Consider the following 18,839-nt stretch of genomic DNA (forward strand, 5'->3'; position numbering starts at 1 on the left):
GGAAATAAATAAGGAATTAGAATTCTAATGCAAGGAGGCATATTTGATCTTCTAAGGTTTCATTGAGACTTGGTGGAATGAAACTCAGGACTAGAATATGGCTCTAGATGATTATACTTTATTTAAAAGAAAGTGTTAGTAAAAGAAAGAAAGAAGAGAGGGAAGATTGATATTATATAGTAAGAAGGTATACTCATATGAGGAAATCCAGGAACCAGAGTGGGAAAACGATGGTAGACTATTTAGATAAAGGTCAATAGAGGGAGAAAAAAATTATTTTGTCACTAGAGCATACTATAGACCATCTAAACAGAAAGAGGAACTAGATGAGGAGTTTGGAAAATAGATCACAAAGCTAGCACTCACACATGTTATAGTAGTTAGCAATGGGTGATGTCAATTATCCAAACATTTGCTACAGCTGCAGTGTGCTCTCTCCCTCTCCCTCTCCCTCTCCCTCTCCTTCTCCCTCTCCCTCTCCCTCTCCCTTTCCCTCTCCCTCTCCCTCTCCCTCTCCCTCTCCCCTAGATTTGGGGATAGTATATTTCAAAGGAAACCTTGACAGATGTTCAAGAGTGAAATTCTAAAGACAGAAAGGGAAACGTAAAAATTCCAGCGAACAGAATATATGGGAATTGTCAAACAAAACAGATGTGGATACACAAGGAACTCATCAACCAATTTAGATTTCCAAAAGAAATGTACAGAAGACAAAAGCAAGGCTAAGTAACAGAGAATAAATATATGTATGCGAACCAGTCAAATGCAGTTGGATTGGTTTGGCCTCAGTCCCCAAAATGTACATCAGCTAAGACTTAACTGACCCAGAAACCAGGTATGCTCTATCCTCCACCTCTGCTGCTTTTGCATCATTCACAAAGTTAGTTATTTCCTGGTTTCCTATCCCTCATTCTTCATTCCTTATTAGACAACTCTGAGAATACCCTCATTTCAAAGGTCCAAATTACCCCAATGCCTTGCACCACTGGTGAAGGAGCAGCCTCCTATCAGTGGCACACCTGCACTTTGTCTAAAAACCTCTATATAAGTGTGAACTGGAGTGACTTGGGGCCTTTATTCAAGTGCACATCCCACATACCTATGCTGTTCCCCACTCACATCTGTTTTCCTTCTCTAACTGCTATCCCAAAGTGGCACTGCTTCTCAAGAACAACTCCTTCCCCTTTTCCCACTGCAGTATAGCACATTTCTATAAAAGTTAGAAATGTTAAGGCTTAGAATGAGCCAAGGTATAGAAGGAATGGTTAGATAGCAGTTCTGAAAAATACATGCAGCTTTTAATGTTTATAAGCTTAATATGAGTCAATCAATGCAATGAGTCAGCCAATAAAATTACTGCAAAACTGAGTTGCATTAAATAGAGCAGAACTTTCAGGACGAGACAGTCCTACTCTACTCTGTCCTTAAGAGTCCTTACTTGGAGTACTGTGTTTGGTTCTGAGCACTACAGTTTAAGAAGGATATTGACAATTTGGATGTCCTGAGGAGAGCTTTGAGTGTATGTCATAAGGATTGATTGAAGGAACCAGGGATGCTTAGCTTAGAGAAGAGAAGATTCAGGGGATACATGAAAGGTGTCCTCAATAATTTGAACAGCTGCTAAGTACAGGAGGGATTAGACTTGTTTTGTTTGGCCCCAGAGAGCAGAATAAGCAGCAATAGGTAGAATATGCAGAGGAACAAATTTATGCTTTTAAATATTTGAAAAAACTTTCTAATGTAGTTATCCAAAAACAGAAAGGGACTATCTCAAGAGGTGGTGTATCCCCCCTCCTCTGGGGTCTTCAATTAGAGGTTGAATGATCACTTATTAGGTATGCAACAGTGGAGATTCCTTCGGTGCATAAGTTGTACTAGAGGGTGACTAAGGTCCCTTCCAAGTCTCAAATTCTATGGTTGTGTGAAAAAGGTGTAATTGTCCTGCAACTTTAAACAGTAAATAATACAGAAACTATGTGACTTTCATGAAAACTCTGTTCAAATGAAAAAAATCAAATGGTGCTAATGTTCTCAACCACTCAGTAATAACATACTTCCACTTGATAAAAATAAAATTTAAAAATAATTAAGTATTTCACTTTTCTACAATTGTATTTACCTCATTCAATTCACTTAAAAATTGAAAAACATCAAATTTCCCTCTTATAAAGATATCAGTAGTTTCAATACAATATTTAATTGAATATTGCCATTTTCTCACATAAAAGAAAATACTATACTACAAAGCAGTAATCATCAAAATGATATGATATTGGTTTAACAAAATTGGAATGGCTAATCAGTGGAAAAGATTAGATAAATAAACTGTAGAGATAAATGAACATAGTAGCCAGGTATTTGATAAACCCAAAGACCACAACTCCTCATTGCAATGGCTAACCAGTCAACAAAAACTAAGAAAACTGTAAAATGTTCTGGTTTCTCCCATGCACTTTAATTAAGCAACATGACTAATGTGAAAATGTGCTTGGGGAGGAAGAAGGAAGAGAAAATTTAAGACTTATGGAAGTGATTGTTGAAAACTGAAAACAAATTAATTTTTAAAAAAATGTTCTGGCAGAAATTAGGTATAGGAAACATCTCACAAATATGCCAAGATAAGCTCAAAGTGGATTTGTAATACACAATAAAAGGTCACGTGATAAACAAATTAGAAGAGCAAAGATGACTTTGGCAGCTATGAATAGTAGAAGAGTTCATGACCAAATAAGGAAAAGAGAAGATCACAGAAGATAAAGTGGTCAGTTTTTATTGCATAAGATTTAAAATTTTGTGTATGAATAATGCAGGTAAAATTAGAAATGAAATAGTCAACTGAGGAAAAAACTGTTTTAGCAAATTTCTATGATAAAGGCCTCATATTCAAGACACCAAAGATTTAAATATGTATATATAAACAAGATTAACAACTATTCCCCAATAGTCAGTGGATTTAAACAGACAACTTTCAAAGAAAAAATTCAAGCTAGAAACTATCATATGAAAAAATATTACAAATCATCAATAACTAGTGAAACGAAAATTGTTGCCAAAGAAGACCACGCCATCACAGAAATAATGACATGACTTGCACTTGACTTTGTTTTGAGTGAGGGAGGGCTGTGCAGGTCACCAGCCTAACTTCTCTTCCAGAACCATCTAAATCCAGTGACCAGATATTCATCAGGATGACTGCAGATGGCCCAGGATGAGGCAATTGGGGTTAAGTCACACAGCTAGTGAGTGTCAAGTATCTGAGGTGAGATTTGAACTCAGGTCCTCCTGATTCCTGTACTGGTCCTCTATCCACTGTACCACCTAGCTACCCCCTCTAACCTCCTTTAGGTGCCAGCTAAATGCCTTTTCTTTCAAGAAGCTTCTCCTGCTCCCCTTAATGCTAGTACTTTTCCCCTGTCATTATTTCTAATACAAGCAATTCTGAAGTTCTACCTCACATTAAAATCTGAAATGGTAAGGATGACAAAAAAATGCAATGGCAGTTGTTGGGATACATTAATGCACAGTTCCTTGAACTGGGAATTAATCCAGTCATTCTGGAAAGTAATTTGGAACTATGCCCTAAAAGTCACTAAGCTACACATACAAACACTTTAATCCAGCAATAGCAAGTTGGGCCTAAATTGCAAAGAGATCAAAGAGGAAAAGGACCCATATGTGCAAAAAATATCTACAACTCTTTTTGTAGGGGCAAAGAACACATTATTCAATAGTTAAACTATTTACATCCTACACTGGAAGGTGATACTTGTAACTCATGAGAATTGTATCTCTATTATAATAGTCAGAAGAAGTATATACAGACAGAGGGTGTGAGTATAATGTTAACTTTAATGTGATATGAAAAAAATTAAGGAGTGAAAAAAAGGATTGTGCTGGAAGAAGAGGAAAGGAGGAGGCAGAATAGGGTAAATTACATCACATGAAGAAGCACAAAAGACCTATTGTAATAGAGTGAAAGAAGGGAGGAGGTAAAGTATTGTTTGAAAATTATTCTCATTTGGCTCAAAGAGGGAATAATATACACCCTCATTTGGGTACAGAAATTTATCTTATACTATAGGGGAAGTAGGAGGGGAAAGGGGAAGGAAAATGAATGGGGGGAGGACAGACTGAAGGGAGGGCATAAGGAAACACAGAGGTAGGAAAGGGGAAAGTAAGGGGGAGGTGACAAAAGGGAGGGCAGATTGAGGGAGGTGGTGGTCAGAAGCAAAATACTGGTTAAGGAAAGAGAGGATGAAAGGAGAGAGAAAAGTATAAAAAGGGAAAAATAGAATGGAGGGAAATACATAGTTAGTAATCATAACTGTAAGTGTGAATGCGATGAATTCTCCCATAAAACAGAAGCAGATAACAGGGTGGATTAAAAACCACAAGCCTACACATTTGAAGCAGAGAGATACACAAAGAGTAAAGGTAAAAGGCTGGGGAAGAATATATTATGCTTCAGCTGAAGTAAAAAAAGCAGAGGTAGCAATCCTGATCTCAGACAAAGCAAAAGTAGATCTAATTAAAAGAGAGAAAGAAGGAGCTGTATCTTACAGAAAGATCTATACCTAGACAATGGAGTAATATCATTATTAACATATACACCAAAAGTTATAGCACCCAAATTCTTAGAGAAGTTAAGTGAGTTACAGGCAGAAACTGATAGCAAAACTGTACTAGTGGCGGACCTCAACCTCCCCCTATCAGAACCAGATAAATCCAACCACAAAATAAACAAGAAAGAAGTTAAGAAGTGAACAGAATTTTGGAAAAGTTAGATATGATAGACCTCTGGAGAAAACTGAATAGGGATAGAAAGGAATACACATTTTTCTCATCACTTATACAAAAAATGACCATGTATTAGAGCATAAAAACCTCACAATCAAAATTCTACAAAGCAAAAATATTAAATGCATCCTTTTCAGATCATGATGCAATAAAAATCACGTGTAGATAAAGGGTCATGGAAAGACATACTAAAAACCATAAAAACAATAATTTGATCAAAGGGAAAGACAATAATGAGACAACCTGCCAAAACTTATGGGATGCAACTAAAGAAGTTCTTAGGGGAAATCTTATATTTCTAAATGCTTACATGAATAAAGTAGAGAAAGAGGAGATCAATGAATTAGGCATGCAACCAGAAAAAGAACAAAATTAAAATTTCCAATTAAATACCAGATTAGAAATTCTGAAAATCAAAGGAGATGAATAAAATTGAAAGAAAACTATTGAACTAATAAATCAGACTAAGAGCTGGCTTTATGAAAAAAACCAATAAAGTACAGATAAACTTTTTGGTTAATTTGATTTTTTTTAAAAAGCCAAATAACCAGTACAAAAATGAAAAGGATAAATTCACTACCCATGAAGAGAAAATCAGTGCAATAACTAAGAGCTATTTTGCCCAACCATGTGCCAATAAATTTGAAAATCTAAGTGAAATGGATGAATATTTTCAAAACTATAAATTGCCCAGATTAAGAAGAGGAAATAAAACACCTAACCCAATTTTAGAAAAAGAAATTGAATAAGCCATCAATGAACTCCCTAAGAAAAAAATCTCTAGGACCAGGTGGATTTATAAGTGAATTCTACCAAATATTTAAAAAATAATTAATTCCAAAATTATATACACTATTTGAAAAAACAGGCAAAGAAAGGGTCCTACCAAATTCCTTTTATGACACAAATATGGTGCTGATACTTAAACCAGGAAGAACCAAAACAGAGAAAGAAAATTATAGACCTATTTCTCTAATAAACATTGATGCAAAAATTATAAATGAAATATTAGCAAAAAGATTACAGCAATTTATCACTAGGACAGTACATTATCTGCCAAGACAAACACGGGTGAGATTTATATCAGGAATGCAGGGATGGTTCAATATTTGGAAAACTATCAGCATAACTAACCGTATCAATAACAAACAAAAAGAAATCATGTGATCATCTCAATAGATGTTGAAACAGCATTTGACAAAATACAGCACCTATTATTATTAACACTAGAGAATATAGTAATAAACTGAGTTTTCCTTAAAATGAAAAGCAGTTTCTATCTAAAACCATCAGCAATCCCAAGATAAGGAGTTAAACAAGAATGCCTGTTATCACCACTATTAGTCAATATTGTACTAGAAATGTTAGCTTTAGCATTAAGAAAAGAAAAAGAAATTGAAGGAATTAGAATAGACAATGAGGAAACAAAACTATCACTCTTTGAAGATGATATGACGATATACTTAGAGAATCCTAGAGAATCAACTAAAAATACTTGAAACAATTAACAACTTTAGCAAAGTTTCAGGATATAAAATAAATCCACATAAATCATCAACATTTCTATATATTACCAACAAAGCCCAACAGCAAGACATAGAAAGAGAAATTCCAACTATAGACTACATAAAATATTTGGGAGTTTATCTGCCAAGATAAACTCAGGAACCGTACAAACACAATTACAAAACACTTTTCACGTTGGGGAAATATTGTTTCCCTGCAATTGTTTTCCCTACTTTTGGTGGCAATTTCCTATAGTCAAAAAGTTTGTAAGCTTAATACCAGATCTATTCAATTATAGATTATGGGTAGAGGAACATCCGAGGCTGTCTAAAATTAAGCTATTAGGCATAGGACTTTAGACCAACAACATTAAGTTAGGGTCCTTTTATTCTTAGTAATACTGTGGAGACAATTAGATCAAGAGATTGTGAAGTTAACAACATAAATATTATCTGTCTCAGTTGGCTTAGGTTTAAAAAAAAAATTCTTTTCTGGTCCATATTGTAAATGCTTTAAAAAGATGTATCACCTGACCAAAAGTTTGAATTGCTTTATCTGTTATAAACTGTGTTAAAAATAACAATAACAATTTTAAAAAAAACACTTTTCACACAAATAAAGTCACATCTAAACAACAGGAAAAATATTAATTGCTCATGGGTAGGCTTAACTAAAATAATAAAAATGACAATTCTACCTAAATTAATTAACTTATTCAGTGCCATACCAATCAAACTACCAAAAAAAATTTTTATAGAGATAGAAAAAAATAATAAAATTCATCTGGAAGAACAAGAGCTCAAGAATATCAAGGGAATCAATTTGAACAAAAATGCAAAGGAAGGTGACCTAGCATTATCAGATCTAAAACTATATTATAAAGCAGCAATCATCAAAAACTATTTCGTGCTGGATAAGATACAAAGTAATGGATCAGTAGAATCAGTAAAGTTCACAAGACAGTAAATGACTACAGTAATCTACTGTCTGATAAAACCAAAGGCTCCAGCTTCTGCGATAAGAACTCACTATTTGATAAAAACTGCTAGGAAAACTGGAAAATAGTATGGCAAAAAGTAAGCACAGCCCAACATCTCATACCCTATACCAAGATAAGGTCAAAATGGGTGCATGATTTAGACAAAGGCTGATACCATAAGCAAAGTAGGAGAGCAAAGGATAGTCGACCTGTCAGATTTGTAGAGAAGGAAAGAATGTATGACCAAACAAGAGACAGAGAACATTAGGAAACACAAAACAGAAAATTTTGATTATATTAAATTTAAAATTTTTCAGACAAACAAAACCAATGCAACCAAAATTAGAAGGAAAGCAGAAAGCTGGGAAATAATTTTTATAGCCAGTATCCTAATAAAGGTCTCATTTCTCAAATATATAGAGAACTGAGTCAAATGTACAAGAAGACAAATCATTTCCCAATTGATAACCAGTCAAATATACAAAGAGGCAGTTTTCTGATGAAGAAATTAAAGCTGTCTATGGTCATATGAAAAAATGCTCTAAATCATTATTCATTAGAGAAATGAAAATTAAAACTACTCTGAGGTACCACATCACACCTGTGGCTAATATGACAGAAAAAGAAAATGATAAATGTTGAGATGTGGGAAAATTAAAACACTAATGCATTGTTGGTGGAGCTATGAACTGATCCAACCATTCTGGAGAGCAATTTGGAACTACGTCCAAAGAGCTATAAAACTGGGAATATCCTTTGATCCAGCAATCCCACTACTTAGTCTATATCTACCAAAGAGGTTATGAAAAATGGAAAAGGGCCCATATGTACAAAAATATTTGTAACAGCTCTTTTTGTGGTGTCAAAGAACTGGAAATTGAGGGGATGCCCATTAACTGGGGAATGGCTGAACAAGTTATGGTATATGAATGGAATGGAATGTTATTGTTCTACAACAAATGATGAGAAAGTGGATTTCAGAAAACCCTGAAAAAACTTTTATGAACTAATGCTGAATGAAGTAAGCAGACTGACTTAGTTCCTCTCAGTAATACAAGGATCCAAGACAATTTCAAAAGACTCGTGATGGAAAACGCTATCCATATCCAGAGAAAGCACTATGGAGTCTGGATGCAGACATTTCCCATTTTTTGTTTGTTTTTTTCTTTCTCGTGATGTTTGCTTCTGTTCTGATTCTTCTTTCACAATATAACTAATGTGGAAATATGTTTAACACCATTGTACATATATAACCTATATCAGATTGCTTGCTATCTAGGGGAGGGAAGAGAAAGGAAGGAAGAAAAATCTGTAACTCAAAATCTTACAAAATGAACGTTGAAAACTATCTTTACCAGTAATTGAGAAAAAAAATGCTATTAAGCGCAAAAAAAGGAAAAGTTAATAATATGTTGTTGTTTATCCTTCAATCTTGAAGAGTCAATAATATAAATACAGTAAGTCAGAGCCCTCAATTAGAAAAATATGTAACATACAGAAAGAGGACTCTCTGTCCTAACTTAAAATTGTTAGGTCTCAAGCTAATCTGTCACCTCTTTATGTCTGATGCAAAAATAAGGATACAGGAAACATTTAAATGAAACAAGGAGGCAAGGTATATTACAGTGTGGGAATGAAAGTTGGGGCAAGAGCTTGCCTGGAACTTCCCTCAGTCCCTGAAGAGGCAGGCAGTCTCAGCTAAGTCTTTACTCCAAATGGCCTGTGGGGCCTGATGGTCCTCCTTGATCTCTCTCTTCTCTGCCCCAGTTCATTTCAGTCTCTCCTTCCATCTGTTGTCATTTTGAAGAGGACCAATGACATCACGGATGATGTCTTCACTCTTGCATAAATTAGATTTAAGTGAGTCAGCATTGTGCATTGCTGTCAGTCTCTCACTTGAAGAGTCATTGAAGTCCAGTGGCAGGATAAAAGTCAAGACATTGACATCTTCAATGTCTGATCAAGCTCTTGAGTTCTCATCCACTTGTTCCACCCAAGATAGTCTTCACATGCTTGGGGCAGACATTACCCCAATTTATCAAAGGGTCTGAGGCCTACTGTTTACTCTTAACTTGGTTTAGCCTATCTGCCAAAACAGCTTTTAACGGTATATAGTCATCACGCATGCTACACTTTCTTGGAGACACAGGCGAGAGATGGGTGAAGGTAGACACAAAGGTGCATAAGCAGCCTTGAAAAAGCTTTAGCAAGCCCTCATATATCAGAGGTGCTAATACTTCATGAACACTCAATAGTAAATCTAGTGGTCTTTCCACTACATAATGCAGTAAAAGTAATCCTCCAATGAAATCTTCAGATTTATAATTCAAGTAAGTTTCAAATACTAAGATGGATTTTTTTTTAAAGCCAAAGGGCTAGAAAAAGCCCTTTAAAGATATCTATGTCTCTCCAGTCACGGAATTCCCAGTCCCAGCAGCAACGGGTTCGCGGATCCCTCAACCCACAGGCACCAAAGGTCAGTGATGGGTTTTTTCAGTTGGCCAGGAAGGGAGAGGGGCCTTCCATAGCTCTAGCCTTAGGCAGCAGCCCACAGAGGTCACATCGGGCTGGCAGCAGCAGTTCTAAGCCCCTACATCAGCCTGCATACATTCTTGGAGCGTAAAAACCCCTGGAGGCATTGAGGAGCTGAGTCTTGCCTTGGCCCTGTGTGGAGGCCCTGGGGGAGCTGGTCTTTGTCTCACACTGAATGGCAGTCCTGCCCATCCAGCTTATCTGAAAATCAGCCCCCATTGCTGACTTGGTGGAACTGGAGGCCAGGTGGCTGTGGAGAGGTAACTGCTAAGATTCTGGGCACAAAAATCCCTCTCTGCGTCCAGACCAGTATACGCTTGATCATGCCACCTTGGAGGAACTGAGATCTTACAGATTCCCAGAGTATACCCTACTCTTGACAAAGGACCCAACAGTCAAGTAACTGGTTGGGGAAAATGGCCAGAAAAGGGAAAAAATATAAGACTGTAGAAGGTTATTTTCTTGGTGAACAGATATCTTCCCCCATCCTTTCAGATGAGGAAGAACAATGCTTATCATCAGGGAAAGACATAAAAGTCAAGGCTTCTGTATTCCAAACATCCAAAATAAACATTCAATGGGCTCAAGCCATGAAAGAGCTCAAAAAGGATTTTGAAAATCAAGTAAGAGAGGTGGAGGAAAAATTGGGAAGATAAATGAGAAAGATGCAAGAAAAGCATGAAAAAAGAGTCAACACTTTGCTAAAGGAAACCCAAAAAAATGCTGAAGTAACACCTTTAAAAATAGGCTAACTCAGTTAGCAAAAGAGGTTCAAAAAGCCAATGAGGAGAACAATACTTTAAAAAGCAGAATTAGCCAAATGGAAAAGGATGTTCAAAAGCTCACTGAAGAAAATAGTTCTTTCAAAATTAGAATGGAACAGGTGGAGGCCAATGACTTTATGAGAAACCAAGAAATCACAAAACAAAACCAAAAGAATGAAAAAATGGAAGATAATGTGAAATACCTCATTGGAAAAACAACTGACCTGCAAAATAGATCCAGGAGAGACAATTTAAAAATTATGGGACTATCTAAAAGCCATGATCAAAAAAAGAGCCTAGACATCATCTTTCATGAAATTATCAAGGAAAACTGCCCTGATATTCTAGAACCAGGGGGCAAAATAAATATTGAAAGAATCCACAGATCACCTCCCAAAAGAGATCCAAAAAGACAAACTCCTAGGAACACTGTGGCCAAATTCCAGAGTTCCCTGGTCAAGGAGAAAATATTGCAGGCAGCTAGAAAGAAACACAATTCAAGTATTGTGGAAATACAATCAGGATAACACAAGATCTAGCAGCTTCTACATTAAGGGATCGAAGAGTGTGGAATATGATATTCCAGAGGTCAAAGGAACTAGGACTAAAACCAAGAATCACCTACCCAGCAAAACTGAGGATGGGATCATATCTTAAAAAAATGAAATCAAGCAGTTAGAGAGAAATATATTGGGAGGAGAAAGGGAGAAATGGAATGGGGCAAATTATGTCTCATAAAAGAGGCAAGCAAAAGACTTATTAGTGGAGGGATAAAGAGGGGAGGTGAGAGAAAAACATGAAGTTTACTCTCATCACATTCCACTAAAGGAAGGAATAAAATACACACTCATTTTGGTATGAAAACTATCTCACAATACAGGAAAAGTGGGGGATAAGGGGATAAGCAGGGTGGAGGGGATGATGGAAGGGAGGGCAGTGGGAAGAGGGAGCAATTTGAGGTTGACACTCTTGGGGAGGGGCAGGATCCAAAGAGAGAATAGAAGCAATGGGGGGCAGGATAGGATGGAGGGAAATGTAGTTAGTCTTATACAACACGACCATTATGGAAGTCATTTGCAAAACTACACAGATTTGGCCTATATTGAATTGCTTGCCTTCCAAAGGGAAGGGGTAGGGAGGGAGGGAGGAAAAGAAGTTGGAACTCAAAGTTTTAGGAACAACTGTCGAGTACTGTTCTTGCCATTAGGAAATAAGAAATACAGGTAAAGGGCTTTAGAAAGTTATCTGGCCCTACAGGACAAAAGAGAAGATGGAGACAAGGGCAGAGAGGGATGATAGAAGAGAGAGCAGATTGGTGATAGGGGCAATTAGAACGCTCGGTGTTTTGGGGTGGGGGGAGGGGACAAAAGGGGAGAAAATTTGGAACCCAAAATTTTGTTAAAATGAATGTTAAAAGTTAAAGAAAAAAGAAAAAAAAGATAAAAAGAAATGATTAATACGAAGAATTCAGAAAATATGGGAATATTTACACAATCTGGTGAAAAATGAAGCAAGAGAACCAAGAAAATAATATACACAGTGACTTACAACAACGCAAATGGAAAGATCAAAAGTCGTCTAATAAAAATAAGTAATCTTGGTCCCAATGAAGAGCTAAGAAAATGCATTTCCCCCTCCTTTCTTTTCAGAGGTAGGAGACTATGGATGGGAATTGTTTCATATACTATCAAGCTCTGTTCATGTATTATATAGCTTTGCTAAACTATTTTTTTCTCTTTTTGTTCTCTGTTATAATGGACGGCTAGCTGGAGAGGAGGAGGCATGTTTTCAGAAATGAAGGTTATATTGGAAAGACTTACATGAACTGATGCTGAGTGAAGTCAGCCAAACCAGGAAAACATTATACAGGGTAACAGCAACACTGTGTGATGACTAACTCTGATAGACTTAGCTCTTCTCAGCAATGCCAGCATCTAAGACAATTTCAAAAGGCCCACAATGGAAAATGCTATCCACACCCAGAAACAGCATTATGGAATCTGAATGCAGACAGAAGCACATTATTTGCTCTTTTTTTTTGTTTCTTCTTTCTCATGGTACCTCTCTCATTGGTTCTAATTCTTCTTTACAATGACTAATGTGAAAATATGTTTAATATGAATGTTTTTGTAGAGCCTGTATCAGACTGCACACCATGTTGGGGACAGGGTAAGGAAGGGATGGGGAGAAAATGTAGAACTCAAAATCTTATGGAAGTGAATGTTGAAAACTAAAAATTAATTAATTTTTTAAAAAAGGAAAAGAAACAAAGGTTACATAAAAACATAATTAAGATAACATAAAACTTAACATCCAATGTGTACTTCTCCAAAAAATTAATATATAATGCTTGTAAGTCTAGAAATGCCCTATCCTTCAAAAATTACTAAAATCCATTTGTCATTTTTAAGAGGCCTAAATATTGTCATTACTAACTGAAGCTGACAACTTCTACTGTTATTAACACTTTTCTCTAAAATTAATAGAATGACTTTTTTACTCTCAGATGTAGTCTACAGCCCAATTAGGAATCTTTTTCATATGAAAGTAAATAATCCTTCCCCAAAAGCTGTTTAGACTGGTTCATCTCCAACATGAAATAGAGAGAAGGTAAACAGGGAGATCAGGACAGAGAGGCTCAACAGGTTTCCAGATCATGAGTCAGGCCTTCACACTGTGACATTCCCAAAATATCAAACACCTATAACATGTTCAAGTTTCAGTGATTTTGATTATCTTCCATTCTGGATTTTTAATATCCCAGCTTCCCTTCTTTACAGGCACAGAAGACAGAAATGTGACTAAAATAAGAAATTTCCAGACTCTCTGTAAATGGCATATATATATATATATATATTTTCAGGACCTGAAAGGCTGAAAGAAGGGCATAGAATTTTGGTATTCATTCCCTTTCCTCCTGAACAAAAGTTGTATGGCAATCCTATTAATCACAGAAGAATGAAGTAGTCACTCCTAAACACAAAAGAAAAAGGAACAAAAGAAAACATTTAGAAAATATATTAGGCTAATATAGGCCATAACAGATAACATGCATAAAGGAAACCTAACTGTACAATCATATATATTAGGAGAAAAGTTAAACAAATATTTCTTCCATCAGAGACAAGTAGTCAACAAGACATATTAACCGTGCCTTTTGACAGTTTTTCTATCTCGTAGAAGCTCCTTAGCATTCTAAATATTTTTGTATATTATGCAACATCCTAATCAGCCAGATGAAGTCTTTCCTGATGCCTCCAGCAGCCTGAACTATCTCCCTATTCGCTTTGTATTTATTTTGATGTCACTGGCCCTCTTCAAAAACAAAGAATAAACAATATTTTGTTACTCTCTATATACATACATCCAGTCTATTCTAAGAAAATGGAAGCTCCCTGAGGTTAATGACTAGTTCAACTTTGTCTTTATATCTCCAGCAACAGGGCTGGCACACAGCCTACACTTTATAAATGTCTTTTAATTGAAAGATCATTAGTCCATGAATATGCTGTATGTGAATATGGCTTAATAGGATAATATTTTTGATGGAAGAACTTAACACAATTGTGGAAATAACCTTCTCACAACAGGTAACTAAAATAGTAATCATTGCTAACATCAGAAAGACAATCCAAGGCTCTGTCAGTACTAAAAGGGACACAGCACTCTAACAGCATCCTCACTGCTCTCAGTAACTGGATCTAGCAATCTACTCAAAATAGACTTATTTGCATCCAACGCAGAAGAGTGAGACCCAGCCCTGCTGCAGGCCTAGAGGGATCCAACTGAACCATAATGTGGAGTTAGGGTGCATTATCAGACCATATTTCCCAAAAGTTTATTTGGAGCCACATGGTCTTTTGGAATGGCTGCAAATATTAGTATACTGAGGCATCCTAGAAAATATAGCTTCTAATATTCATAAAGCTAACCCTAAAAAATTGCATAGTGTTCAGTGTGGTGACCCGGATCTCAAAGGACATCTTCCTAAACTGTGAAGACTGCTTACTTGAGCAGTTCTATTACTGACAGTTCTATTACTAATCACTCCTCAACTTCTGGGACCAGTCAGAAAGAATGGATCTCCAGAGGGTTAATTATGGAACAACTACACAAAATTATTTAAAATGATTAACAGCAATAGCTCACATTTAGGTACCTAATTTTGAGCTTAGATAATTTACATAGTATTTCCCCCCGCAACAACCCTATGAAGTGAGTAATACAAGTATTACTGGACCAGTTTTACAGATCAAAAAAACAAGCTCAGAAAAGGTATACGACTTGGTCATAGTCAAAGAACATATAGGAAAAGCCAAAGCCAAAAGCCAAAACCCAGATTTCCTTCCAGTTTTCCCAAACCAAACCTGCAATAAGAAACCTCCACCATATATGATTACAGTAAAGTTCTCTGAATATTTTCCTTCCATTATAAGCACAAAATTACTACAATTGCTGTAGTATATCATTAAAAATTATAATCCATTCAATATTTAAGTGACCCTGTTTTTAAATAATCTGCTTATTACTTTAAAATACAGTATCAAATAAGTCATGTCTCCTAATTATAAGAAAATCATGTAAAAAAAGTGAGGTTCTATGCTTAGCATTTCGTCATGTAGGTAAACAAATAATTTAAGCTTCTGGCAAATCTTTTCAAGGAAATAGTGTGAAGTCATTCAAAATGGGTCCGTTACTTCATAGGAATGTAGAGAGAAAGTTGTGAAGGTTTTTGATGTAAGGGATAAGTTACATCAGGTCTCTGAATAAATTTTTCCAAATCTTTTTAAAGGAATGAAGAGGAAAAGGATACTATAACTGTTTCAATAAGGTTGCATCAAAAAAAAAAAAAAAGACTTGTAAGATATTTTCAATGTTTTTTTTTTAAAGATACTCTAGGAAGTCACTAATTTTTTCTTTAATCTATAACATTAAAAGCAAAACAGGATGTCCCAAAAGTGCCATTTTAAGCTAGTAAAGCTGTACTATGGTGAAACTAATTTATCCTAAGTGCAGATGATAAAGGAAAATGCTAATTGTTTCTATTTATTTTATTAAGCACAAATTTCCAATTGTCTTGACACAAAGGAAATTTGTAGAAAGAATAATTCTGTTTCTACATTCAAGGGGTAATGTAGTCTAACATTCAAATATCAAATCTACCCAATTTAATCTTTACAAATAAAAGATACTGACTCTAAATGGAAAAACTGACATTTAATTAAAAATGAATGATTAAAAACTGCTGAATAATTTCACTTTACAAACACAACCCAAAAATGCATCCAAATACAGTACAATACTACCTGCAAGTATCATACAGTTTTAGGTCATCGACACTGCTGGATCATAAACCTTTCACAAGCAATATCAGAAAAATGAGGAGGGGGGTGGGGATGAGGGTTGGGTTTTCAACAATACTCTAAAAAGTAGGACGTCACAGAATATAGGTTTAGTGTAGAAAAAGACCTCAATGACTAAGAATTGAAAATAAGGAATGCCCATGAACTGGGGAATGGCTGCAGAATACAACTGTGCTATAAGAAATAACAGGCAGAAGGATTTCAGAAAAGCCTGAAAAGACTTGCATGAACTGATGCATAGTGAAGTGAACAGACTCAAAAGAACGTTGTACACATTAATTGAAATACTGTTCGATGAAGAACTGTGAATGACTTAACTATTCTCAGCAATACAGCGATCCAAAGCAATCCCAAAGGACTAATGATGAAGCCTACAATCCCCCTCCAGAAAAAGAATTGATATTGATTGAATACAGACTGAAGCATACTATTTTTCACTTTTATTTTTTTCTTTTATTAGAGTCTTCTTGTACAAGATGACTAGTTTAGAAATGTTTTACGTAATTGTACATTTATTGCCTCTGTTTGCTTATCTTGGGGAGAGGAAGGGAAGAGAAGGAGGAACAGAATTTGGAACCAAAAACTTTAATTAAAAATGGTACAGAAAATGAAAAGCCACAAAGGCCATCATGGAGTCTAACTCTCTCGTTTTATGGAGGTCCGGGAAGGTTAAAATTTGTCCAAGGTCAACCAGGTAGTGAGAGGCAGAAGCAGGAGCTGGAACCCCCCTTCCCTGCCCCCCCATCCGCTAGCCTCCAGAGTCAGTACTCCTTCCAGATCACGACGGAATGCCACAAGTATATGTAGGAAAAAGCCATAGGAAGGCTACCCACCAATACCAACACCACCGCATGCCTAACACAATGAAAGGGACACACCCGAGACTGAAACACGGAACATGAATGATAAAAAAAAAAAAAATACACCCCCGAAGCTCCTTAGTTAGTGCCCGACTCGCAATTTCCTCAGGAGTACCTAGGGAGGGGAGGAGGACAACTATGCACTGTCATCTGGGGTGAACGGAAGATTGCTCGAGCCAAACCCACAAGGTGACAAGTAGTAGTAAACAGAATACTCGCTTCCCCGCAAACCCAGCCGGGAAAGAAGTGTAGACGTCCAGCTGGAGCTTGCACATGGCCTTCCTTCTCCCCGCCCCGATCCCCAAAGGCTTCCAAAGGGAAGGGGATCCAAGAACGCGAATGGAGGCTGACAAAGCAAAGCGGGGCTGGGCAGGGATGGGCCCCTCAGCCCCGCAGCTCGCCCCGCGAAGCTCGGACCCGCACTGCCACAGCGCCACGGGGGCACCCCCTGCGCTGCCTCACTGCTCTCTCCTCCCAGGACACTCCACGCAGGGCGATGGGCAGGGGACCTGACACTTCGGAGGCTTCCCCGGAGAGGCGGGGACCCCCCGGCCTACCTAGGCTCCCCCCGCTTCCTCAAACAAAAATAACACACACCCCAAAAAAAGAAAAAGCTCAGTCACGTCCTTGAAGGTCCGAACCCTGCGTGGCTGCGGGTGCAGGGCCGGAGCGGGGAGGGTCTCCGGGACCCACCTCTGGGCCCCCCCACCCGATTCTTTCTTCCTCCCTCCTCCTCCTGCTCCTCCACCACAACACCGAGACCGTCCACCCCGAGCATCCGCTGCCTCCCGTGCCCGCCCAGCCGCTGGTCAAGGCTTCACGCTGGGCCGCTCCGGCCTGTCCGGCCCCCGGAGCGCGGCCCGGGTGAGGGGCCCCCGCGGCGCCGCCGCAGAGCTGGGGGCGGGGAGGGGAGCGGGGCCGACACCTCCTCTTACCGGCTCTGGGCGGGGAGAGGGACGGGCCTGGAAGGAAGGGCGGCCTCCGGCTCCGGCTCCGGCTCCCGCTCGGGCGGCGGCGGCGGCAGGGGCTGCTTAGGCCGGAGGCCCCCACGGGTCACTCGCCGCCGGCCGCCCGGTGTTTTCATACAAACCCCGGCAGCAGGCGAGGAGGAGAAGGCGGCGGCGGCGGCGGAACCTGCCCGCATCCCGGGCAACGTCACGGCGCCGCCCCGCCCCGCCCCCACCCGGCTTCCCGCCCCCCTGGTCCCCCGCCCCTACTCCGGGGGGAGGGGGAAGCACGCGCCGCCCCACCCCCACCCCCCACCCCCGTCTCCTCTCCGGCGGGGGGAAAGCACACGCGCTGTCACGGTGCCTCGCCGCCCCGCCCCTCCCGGCTTTCCCCTCTGACACCTACCCATTCCCGGTCGTCTTGAAGACGGGCTTGGGCAAAGTGTGTGGGGAGGAGGAGTAGTGTGGGGTGGGCAAGGGGCAGAAGGGGCATCGAAAAATGATGAGGATACTGGGCCCCGTAGGCCTAGCCTCCTCCCCACCCCACCCCCATCCTTACCCAGCCCCAGGGACCGGCGCCGGGAGGCGCGAACTGCCAACTGCTGGCACGCGCTGCCTACCTCCCTCCCCGCTAGGACTGCTGGCTCGCGAGGCTGTCCTAGCCTTTCTTCAGCTCCTCTTTGCATGCATGTGCCAGATGCTGCCCATGACCGCGCCGTGTGCTCCTGGGATCAAACAGCACACCTTTCCTGGGACTAACCGTACTGGTCACCCACCCGAAAGCGTGGAATTCCTCAGACGTGACTTCTTTAATGCCCATTGGGTGTACAGAACTATCACACACTGAATTAAATGGCAAAGATCTAAGGCTTCTTGGAAGGGGAATAACACTTAAAAAGAGGAGACAATACGGGCAAATACACAACCAGCATATATTGTTTCGTGTACTTTGCATACATACAAAATGTAAATTATATTTTCAGATGTGGGTTTGATTAGAGGCGGAGGAGATCTTTTCCAGCTCCCAGATTCTGTGAATCTGTTGAAAGCAGTCACACGTGGAGAAAGCCCGTTCTAAGAAGCTCCGAAGG

The 18,839-nt window shown here is 38.9% G+C and overlaps 1 protein-coding gene across 5 annotated transcripts in view; it reads right to left on the reverse strand.

Moving 5' to 3' along the window:
- The window catches only part of AGTPBP1 (ATP/GTP binding carboxypeptidase 1), a 241,452-nt gene extending 223,212 nt beyond the window's left edge, over window positions 1–18,240 (reverse strand). For 3 of the 5 annotated variants that reach the window (XM_072606021.1, XM_072605967.1, XM_072606027.1), the window contains exon 1: window positions 17,737–17,970. The gene's annotated coding sequence lies outside the window, so the exon portion shown is untranslated. Of the gene's footprint in view, window positions 1–17,398; window positions 17,565–17,736; window positions 17,971–18,154 lie in introns of those variants that run through there. The other 2 variants (XM_072605974.1, XM_072605994.1) reach the window with 2 other exon arrangements.
- Window positions 18,241–18,839: the final 599 nt, after the last annotated feature.

Source organism: Notamacropus eugenii, chromosome 1, assembly GCF_028372415.1.
Source record: "Notamacropus eugenii isolate mMacEug1 chromosome 1, mMacEug1.pri_v2, whole genome shotgun sequence".
Lineage (NCBI taxonomy): Eukaryota > Metazoa > Chordata > Mammalia > Diprotodontia > Macropodidae > Notamacropus > Notamacropus eugenii.